At 33.6% G+C, this 10852-nt stretch overlaps 1 protein-coding gene across 1 annotated transcript in view; it reads right to left on the bottom strand.

Moving 5' to 3' along the window:
• The window catches only part of LOC111687900 (protein tramtrack, beta isoform), a 38392-nt gene extending 29839 nt beyond the window's left edge, over positions 1-8553 (bottom strand). The window contains exons 1-2 of the mRNA XM_046950276.1: positions 8470-8553; positions 1027-1046 (exon numbers count right to left, since the gene is read on the bottom strand). The gene's annotated coding sequence lies outside the window, so the exon portion shown is untranslated. The remainder of the gene's footprint in view (positions 1-1026; positions 1047-8469) is intronic.
• Between the last annotated feature and the right edge of the window lie 2299 nt (positions 8554-10852).

Genomic DNA, 10852 nt, shown 5'->3' with positions numbered 1-10852 from the left:
TTGAGGACCCCCCGCCGGGCCCCTGGTTGGCCTATAAGGTCCAAATTCAAAACCTAAACTCGACAACACCTCCTCTTTGTGCATACCAAATTTCATTAAAATCGGATTTACCATTTAGAAGTTACCGAATTATTTCCCTCTTTTTTTTTTCCTATACCACTGTGCAACGTACATTGGACCGTACAAAATACTTTAGTGTGTTTTGTGTCTATTTCTGTTGTTTTTTTTAGTTTAAGCTTTACGGCGCAGAAAAAAATACAACTAAATAAATAGCATGTGGTTGTTGGTTCTGTTTTTTACAATTTCATAGAAATAGAAATCCATTCGTTTAGTATCTGTTTGCCTGTTTGTAGTTTTAAAAAACTTTGTAGCCTGTTTTTTTTTCTTCTGCTTCTTCTATGCTTTTTCAAATCTAGGCGTTCTAAGCCACACACACATACACTTATACTGCTACACTTAAACATTTTAGACATGTTTCAAATACGCATTATATTATTTGAAATGCGTATCTATGAGTGTTAGAAGTGGTTATATTGTATCTATAAGTTTTCATATCTAATATCTGGTTAGATCTTGTAGTAGGTTGGCTTTTTTTAATATTGTTGTTGTTGTTTTTTTGTTTGTTTATGATCTTTTTCAGAAGTACATTTGATATTTTCATATAAAGTTTTGTCTATATAGTGGTCTGACAGTTAGTCATCATTAAACTTTGTCTTTGTGTTAGTTCTTTTTAGGAGTTGCCATCCACATGTCCATTTGCTGGTTGCTTGCATTGTTGATGATGGGGGCGAGATCATTTTGTTTGTTGTTGTTGTTAATCAACCACTAATCAATCGTTGACCTCAATTTAAGTTTCTTTAGATGACACGCAAGGTTTTTTCTAATTCTTTTGCTTTTTTTGTGAAAAATAAAAACTTTCAATTTTTAAAGTTTTGTTTTTTCCATTAATTTTGTTTATATTATTTCATTGTTAGTTTTTGGATAAAAATTATTTATGAAAATTTAATTGTTTTTTAATATACTTACTTATAGCATTATTTTTGTAACTGTAAAGAAAAAGAGGAGAGAAATAGGTTTAATTAGGTTTTATGTTAATACAAAATAAAAGTACAAAATTGGTCAATATGTACTTAGTTTCCCTAGATGTTATGTACTAGCGGCTCTGAAGGACCAAAAACAATTTTTAATTCTTTCAAATTATTATAATCACATGATATTTTACATAATATTTCATTTTGGTAAGAGTCTTTGATGCTTGACATAAAACAAAAGATTTTTAAACATCTTAATGTTTTAGCACGATATCTAAAAAGTCTAATGTGGTGGAGAAATTTAATGCAGATTCGGTATTTGCTTTAATGGCCAAACATCAGGGTGATCTTTATCAACCACTTGATTGTTTAGATATCACCCACCTGTAAGGTTTACAAAGTTAGCCAAGGTAAAGTAATTGATCTGTCGAACAATAGGAAATCGTCGGTGTCAATCGCAAAGAATTTTTTTTTACCATAGAAAAGAAGATTATTGAAGTAAAGCAGAGAAGAACCATATGATATTGCTCACACGCCATAGGCTTCGCCGAAATACCTATAAAAACTACCGAGAAGCCGGTCACCGATCTGTCTGTCATATCATACGGCTCTAACTGATCAAGTTAAAAAACTCAGCTAATCTCTGCAAAAGGAAATGCAAACATTGGAATCAACCCCAAAGCATTCCTCAATCGTTGAAGATGCAAATCTAATGTGATGAAGAAATTTAAAGCAGGTTCGGTTTTTGCTTTAATGGCCAAACATCAGGGTGATCTTTATCAACCATTCGATTGTTTAAATATCACCTACCCCCGCGTCTGTGAGTTTTATAAAGTTATCACAGCTTAAGTAATTGATATGTCTAATCTCTGTCGAACGATAGGAAATCGTCGGTGTCAACAGCAATGTATTTCTCTACCAAAGAAAAGGAGATTATTGATGTCTAGCAGAAAAGAATAAATCATTTCAATCTGATATTGATCCCATTGCTATCTGTCTTAAGCTCTGCTAAGAGATTTGCAAAATTCGCTGTCATTTTTCGTATACAGCTCTAACCGATTAAGTAAGGAAAGACATCGAAATCAACCACGATAGATTCCTTGATCATAGAAGAGGCAATCATTGAAGTGAAACGGAGGGAGAAATATATCGTTGCCACGCCCATACACCTCTAAGTCACATTCCGAAGTTGGTTTCTAATCCATTATCATATATTAAACCCTGCTAACCGACTTTCAAAGAACATTAAGTGCCAATTTTCGGCTTTGTTTGGACATGTTATCACCAGAATTAAAATCCTATAGAGATAAGCATATCGTTATTGCGTCCATAATAAGCTTAACCCCGATCAGAAAGATCTGCTAAGTGACTTTCAAAGAACACTACCGTGTCAATTTACGCAAATGGATCTGATAGACCTAAAGCACTAAAGCAAAAGTAATCCAGCTATTTTATCTCTGTAAGCAAGAGACAAATATCGCAATCAACCCCTATATACTCTTCGACCATAGAATAGGCAATCACACAAAGATCCCTGCCATCTATTTCTGACCCAACATCATGGAGCATCACTCCTAAATAATACTGATTGGCCAAGACAAGTACTAATTTCGGCGGATTGACTGGAAAATTAATCAATCAGAATGATAGACATCTTTGTGCCGGTCCACACAAGGAAAATTTTTAATTTTGCGTGAAAGAGAAAGAGAAGGAAATATTATTCATCTCTCTCGTGGTACGGAGTTTCTCGTACGCGAAAACTTGTTTTGGTTTGTTATTCTTCTCATTCGTACAAAAACAATTCAATGCAATTATTATGTAGTTTCTGAAACAAAAATTTCTATGTGTAGACATTACGGAAACTTTAAAAGAGAATTGAAAAAAGTTTCCTAGTGTGGTCCAGGTCTTACTAAACCCCAGATCTATCGTATCCTAAACTCAACCAATGTTACGCTGACACACCACTTAGGTGGCATCTGTTGATACGGTAACGGCACCCGAAATACCGATAGATTACTAGACCATACATCAGGCTTTTAATCAACATCATATTCTCGCGATTGAGGTTACAACTACAGCCACGAATTAGAAGAAGACTCCTTAACAATTAGATCAGGACAATTCTTGTGGACAATAGGTACATGTGTAGACATTAAGGAAACTTTAAAAGAGAATTGAAAAAAGTTTCCTAGTGTGGACTAGGAGGTCTTACAAAACCCCCGATCAATCAATCGCCACCAAGTAGTCCCAGAAGAAGACTCCTTAATAATTAGATCAGGACAATTTTTGTGGACAATAGGTTCATGTGGTGCTAGCTAAGAAACTCAGCCGTCAGCCGTGAGATCTCTTTTTAAAGATTTGGCCAAACCTGCACAGAGATTGCAAATACGACAACGAGCGGGAAGTTATCTATGGTATCAGAGAAGATATATAAAAGCCATTAACTAGGCTTTATTTTATTTATTTTATTATTTATTTAAAAATAGTTTAAATTATTTGCCGAGGATTGTAATAAGGCATTAAAAAAGCATAACCTTTAATCCGGCTGATGGAAAAATAATCATAAAAAACACATAAAATATATGTTCTACTTAAAGGTACTTAAAGAAATCCAAAAAAAGAAAACATATACTCATACCCAACACCCTTGTCACTAACAGGATTTAGCAAATTTTCAAACAAATTATAATAAGCAACGACCCAAAAAAAGGTTAATTGTGGCAAAAAAAAAAGAACTACAATAAAAAAATATAGATTTTTGCTCGAACATTGTCTTGTTTAAGCCTTTTTTCCACTACAACAACATCTGTTAATTGAATTAGCGAACAAAAGGGAAACCTATGGAAGGCGCATAGACTACAAAAAAAGCCAAAGCTCAATGTCCCCTAAAAATTAAATACATACATTATACATACAGATACAACAGGCACAACAGATACACACATACACTTAAAATGTATGATACATTTCCTATTTAACAAAAAATGCAAAAAAAAATGGAATCAGGGTAAAGCACTATAAGAAAAATTATAAAAGAAAGAAAAGCAACAAACAACACAGCATGAACTGAATCCACAACAGCAACAAAACACTGCTCAATCCAACAAATATGGACAACAAGAAAAAAGCCTTTTTTTATCAGCTGAAATATAAAACAGAACAAGCGAAAGAAAACAATGTAAAGCAAAGCGAAAAGCAGCAGTATTTTCATTAGGTTAGGTTAGGTTAGGTTTGCACAGGTAGCCAATGTCGGCTTTACTTGGGTCCATATTGATCCCTTTGTAAAAAAATACCTGTAAGGAGAAGAAAAGAGAAGAGAGGGAGAGATTGAGGAGAGTGAAAGAACAGAAAACTAGTTGCAAAGAGAAGGGGAAGGAGAGGATGAGAAGTGAGAAAGCCAGGGCAGTTGCCATGGGTGGGTAGTGTGAGTTATAGGATTCACACCCAATTTGACAAATTAATGAACTCAAGCAGACGTTCTAATTTAATATTTGACAGCTCGGTTAGATCTCCAAAGTAGTTCGATCCAAGCGTCTGAAAACGAGCCTCCGCCAAGGCAGGGCAATCACAGAGAAGATGGGTAATGGTCTCTTCTTCGTCCTCATTTTGACAACTCCTACAGTATTTTCATTAAATACAGTGAAAAAAAAATAGGCACCCTTACGAGGTTGGACATAGTGAACAAAAACCAAATATACATACAAATGTATATACAGCAACAAAACTGAAAAAAGTCGAACTGGGTAGGGGACAATGTCCGTTTATTGCAGAGCATTCAAAAGAGGAGACTTTGTAGACCATCATCATACATGTAACATGAAAGAATAGCAAAAAAAACGAAAAGAGGAACCATCAAACCATATCATTCACTCACTTTTTTCCATGTACAAGTATGTTGGATAACATAAAACCCATGATGATAATAACAACCATGATGATGTTGGCATTAATAATAATGATGATGATGTTATAGATGATAATAAGGTGGATGTAGAAATCCATTTATATATAGTATATATGGTAACATATAAAGTACTTTTATATTAATATTTATTGAGAGGGTCTAGGATTGCCAACATTTGCGAAAAGTCCTCCATTTTAATGAAGTGCGGGAAATGAGATCATTATTAAACGATTACATGCCCATCGACCATTAACGTTCATTAGAAAGTTGATAAACTCATAGAAATCTAGTCTAGTAGATCAATTCCCAAGTGAGGCGCTGGAAGAGGAGCTCACAACAGACCCGTTGGAGACTAAGGAGTATTTTTTTGGATTGTGCTAGTTTTAGATGGAGTTCAATTCTTAATAAACTTATATAAAACAGGGATCGATCTTTTACGCTTCAGGGTTACTTATGTAATCTACTTTGCTGACAACTATTATCACTTTTTGCAGGTCTATGAACTTAAAATTCCAGGCTCAAACTTCCTCTCTCTCTGGGTAAATCCAAAAGTCATAGGTTCGATTCTCAAATGAGGCGCTGAAAAAGGAGCTCACAACTGGCCGTTGAAGACTTTGAACTTGACTAGTTTAAGATGGAGTTCAATTCTTAATAAACTTATATAAAAACAGGGATAGATCTTTTACGATTCAGGGTTATTTAGGTACTCTACTTAGCTGACAACTATCATCACTTTTTGCAGATCTTCAAATTCTAGGGTCAAACTTTATAAACTTCCTATCTCTGGGGGCTCTGGTAGGTAAGTATTTAGTGTTCTAGTATTGTAGATCAATATTCGTGGGTACTATTCCCAACTGAGGCCTTGGTAAAGGAGTTCACAACCAGTTCTTAATAAACTTATATAAAACAGGGATAGATCTTTTATGATTCAGGGTTACTTAGGTACTCTAATTTGCTGGTAACTATAACCACTTTTTGCTAAAAATTCTAGGGTCAAACTTTATTAACTTCCTATCTCTGGGGTAAGTAGTTAGTGTTCTAGTCTTGTAGCTCAATAGTCATGGGTTCGATTCTTAACTTAGACCTTGGTAAAGGAGCTGACAACCGGCCCGTTGTAGACTTAAGTGCATTTTTTCAAACTTGACTACTTTGGAAGAAGTTCTTCATAAACTTATATAAAACACTTATATAAAACAGGAATCGATCTTTAACGCTTGGCTGACAACTATCACCACTTTTTGCAGATCTATGAACTTAAAATTTCAGAGTCAGGTTCTAAACATTTGGGGCATATATGAATAAAACTAGTTTGTAACCTTATATTCCGCAAGCAAAATCTTATGATCTCTTGGTCATGAAAATAAACTTGGAACAGGCATCGGAAAAGTTGTTCGGTAAGTCCTACAAGGACTCTACTAGGAATAAAGTAAATCTTGGATGATGATATTATATTAGTTGTAAGTTGATTTGATAAAGAAGAGAACAACAACGTATGTGCAATGCATCGGGTGCTCAATCCAGTCAATGCTTTCTGATCATTATATAAAGATTAAAACAGATTTCTAAGACACAATAAGATTTTAAGTTGTTGACTCGCCTATGTTAGGAACAACTCTGGATACAGTTTATCTAAACAATGCTCAATCCTTTCTAATGTTCAAAAGGGAACTCAAAGAATGACCACCAAGAAAAATTGTCCGTTAATTTTTTTGATACAATTATGTCAACAATGAACAGCTGTTGCTGTTCCAACTATTGTGAATGAATTGTTCAAAGCAAGTTCACGATAGCAAGTTTTCCCTTCGAGGGGAAAGAAAATTTGACTTTTATTCAAACAGCATCTAACTACAAACATTATTTAATCCCATATTGTAATCAATCTATGCAAATATTGGCAACCCTAAGTAGTACCACTCATTGCCAGACATGATAAATAAATAACGCAATCACTAATAATGATACACAATTCTGTATGATTTAATCCTCTCAAAGAGGATTTCAATATACTGTATTCTACTGTACACAGTATGTAAGTTTATTGTGGTAGTGGTAGTACGCTGTATTAATTTTCGGTGAGCTTTTAAATTTTTGTATTCGAATTTGCGCACGTTACCAATATAAAAGAAAACCACAACCACAGCAACAACAAAATGAAAGACAAAAAACCCCCAAAAAATTATGTAAACGCCTCTAAATTAAAAACAACAACTACAACAACAATTAACACATACAAAAAAGTCTGTAAGTACGTTCAAGGAGACAGGAAAGTCACCTCTAGAAAAAAACAACAACAATAAAAATGAATAATAATTATTATAAAGACATGCGCAAAATATATATCCAGAAACAAATATGGAATCAAAATCGCAATATTTATATTAGTATGTGTGTAATGGATATAATTGGATACTATGAAAATAAAATAACAATAACAAAACGATTCCTTATAACAACCCCCCGCCTCTCTATCTCTCTCTGTCTCCATGTGAACGAGTATAAATAAATGGAAAAAAAATCCCCGGCTACAGCAAATTCCCACCCTTCCCGTTGCCATCCTTGTTATTTTGCTAAATCCAGCTAAATTTATGCCGATTGCCGGGAAACGTACGAACATGATACGATAACACGCCATTTATTTATTTATTTATACTTGTGAGTACGAGTAACTGTGTGCCTTTGATTTTTGAAAGTACTTATTTAATTGTTTGTTTGTGTATGTATGTGTTTCCCGGTAGTAAATTGTATTACAATGAGTGCCTCACAGCCTTTTTCATACGATTTGAGGAAAATTATATATCAAAACTAGAAGAGAATAAATGTTTTATAAAGCAGAGCTGGAAAGTTGAGTTTCTTACAAGTTGGAAATACAAACCGATTTTTTCTAACTTTAAAATATAGAAAAATTCAAAAAAATGGATAAAACTCCAAAACTTGAAGAAAACTTTCGCAATTCGGTACGAATTATACATTTCTGTATGTATATATATAATTATGTGAACTAGTACTTACATACATATGTTTGTATGTAGATCAACAGTGAGAGAAAAGTAATTGTTGTAGTTCTCACATATACATACATAGGAATGTACATTAATTTTAATTTACTTCAAAATTCCAAAAGGGAAGTGAAGTAAAAGGAAAGTTTCAATCGTTTTACATTCAATAATTGTTGCTTTTTTTTGTTGTTGTTTCACTGTTCACTTGCATTTGTTGGAAATTTTATCAGCAACAGGCAACAGTAGAAAAAAAATTTTACGCGAAACTACTAATACACTTGCAATAATTACAATAATAACAAGGAGGGAGAATACAATTAGTAATACACATATAATTACAGTGCTTCCCAAACCTATAACTAACTAACTAAATAACTAACTTACTAATTAACTAACTAACTAACTAAATCTATCTATCTATCTATCTATCTATCTATCTATCTATCTATCTATCTATCTATCTATCTATCTATCTATCTATCTATCTATCTATCTATCTATCTATCTATCTAATTTTCTAAAACTCTTTAATACATACCCACCGTTTAAGAACAGCTGACTTACAAAATATAAATACGACACAAATTGAAAATAAAATATATTTTCTACTGGGAACACAACAATACACCCGTGTAACTGAATTGAGTGGCCTGACTTGATTGCCTGCCTTATTGACTGAAATGCCTTTGCCTTCGTCTTCGCCTGATATTGCCAGCCAGCTAGCCTGCATGCCTTTGCCTGTTGCTGCTTGTAGTATTTTGTTTATTTCGTTTGACGTTCGTATCACCACCATCATGTGGTTGATTTCTTTTTTCTTTCTTCGTTTTTATACGATTTTCTTATGAAATAAGGAAGACCTTAGGCAGGCTATCTAACAAGCAGAGAGGGTGGAGTAGGAGGCAGCTGATGTGTTAAGTGTTAATTTTAGAGAAAAGAGAAATTTATGTAGAGCACTTTTATTGTTATTGTTGTTGTTGTTTTCAACTACATACTAAAATAAAAAAGCTTTTTCTTCCTTCTCTCAGCTAAATTACCCCCACCCCATATATGTAAGTGGTGAATAAATAAAAAAATTATATATATAAATTAATTAAAAAACACAACAATATGAAAAAAATTATAATTTATAAACATACATAGAAACCACGATCCTCGCACGATCACTTGTTATAAGTGTTCGTTATTTAACGAGTCCAAAAACAGGCATCCGACTGAGAACTGATAAAAACGAAAAATTAAAATAAATGTGTACATAAGCAACAAGTATAATAAAAACAAATACAGAACATACGAGTAAAATAACAAACAACAACAACTAAATGAAAACACTTTAAAATTCTCATTATTATGAATTTGTTTAAAAAAACGTAAAAGAGGAAGAATTTGAACAAAATCATGAAATACAAAACTGGGTGGAAAATAACAAAAAAGTATAAAAGCATGACATGATCATCAGTATTACTACTAGTTCGTGGTGGTATACGTAGTGTTGTAATAATTAAAATAATGTAATGAAAATTTGGAGACCTCTGATTCTTAAATGGGAAATTTAAATTAACTTTTTTAGATAGATTTTGAGAAGGTCTTTATTAGTATTCTTATCGATTCGATGGAGTCCTAAATCGTATTGAATATTAGATGAGATAATATTTAAAGTTTCCGATTATTTCAAAACGGTTGATTTGATTAGAAAATATTTACATGGCCAATCCAAGAACATAGCGGCTCAGTAAACCAGCGATATGGCTCCGAAAGAAATATCGTGTGAGGAAATTGGGAGTTAGCAATAGACCTCTCTGGGAAAAGGAACGACGGTGAGGGTGCAATATTGGAATATGTTTAAGAGAAAGCCTCGGTGAAGATAATTGAAATAAACTTTCGCCTCTAAAAAGAAGGAGAAACTGTCCTGCTTCTTTGTATAGCAGAAAAAGGCGAAGAACATATACAGATCCTAGATTTCTTCCTTGACAAAAGATTTACTGTGAAAACAACGAACGAAACTTTATTAAACGATTACAAGTGGATCCTTGTCTAAGTAGTAGGATTCGCTTTTACATTCTTAGCTTTGGAAGGAAATTAATCTTCAAGCTGCATGATCATTGATTAATGATGCATCCTCCAATCAAAGATTTTATTCATAAAAGAGCGGTAGATGTGGTATTATAGGAAAAATGTCCGAAATTGTACCGACAGCAAAACTGCAAATATATTTCACTCTTGTGTCAACGGGACATTTGGACTGTTTAAGGAATGTTTCTGCGAATATTGCTGCAGATACAGTTTTCAATAATGTTGCAGCGGATATTGAGAGGACAGGGTCATTGATTAATATGCTCGTATACTAGGATACTAAATCTCCCCTATAATAACTCTTGTAGAAGTTGTCGCAATTCACGAATGTTGCGCATACTAGGAGACTAAATCTCCCCTATAGTGACTCGTGTAAAAGTTGTTGCAATGAGGACGAAAAAGAGACAATCGAATACTTTTTTAAGAGAATACTAGGTGACTAAATCTCCCCTATAGTGACTCGTGTAAAAGTTGTTGCAATGAGGACGAAAAAGAGACAATCGAATACTTTTTTAAGAGAATACTAGGAGACTAAATCTCCCCTATAGTGACTCGTGTAAAAGTTGTTGCAATGTTTGACGAATGTTGCACATACTAGCAGACAAAATTTATCCTCTAATGACTCCTGTAACAGTTTTTGAAATAAGAACAAATACAATCGAATACTTTTTGAAGGCAGGGTGCTCCTGTTTTCCACGACACAATGAAGGTATGTCTTATTTAAGTTCGTAAGACTGATTTTTCCACAACTCCCACCATGGCAACTCAATTATCTTAATGTTGGAACGAGGTACGATCCGTTGCCATTACACAATGGAATCAGTAACTAACCCAAGTGAGTCGTTCTTATT

Source organism: Lucilia cuprina, chromosome 4, assembly GCF_022045245.1.
Source record: "Lucilia cuprina isolate Lc7/37 chromosome 4, ASM2204524v1, whole genome shotgun sequence".
In the NCBI taxonomy this organism is placed as follows: Eukaryota; Metazoa; Arthropoda; class Insecta; order Diptera; family Calliphoridae; genus Lucilia; species Lucilia cuprina.
This window is presented reverse-complemented; position numbering and strand designations above follow the sequence as displayed.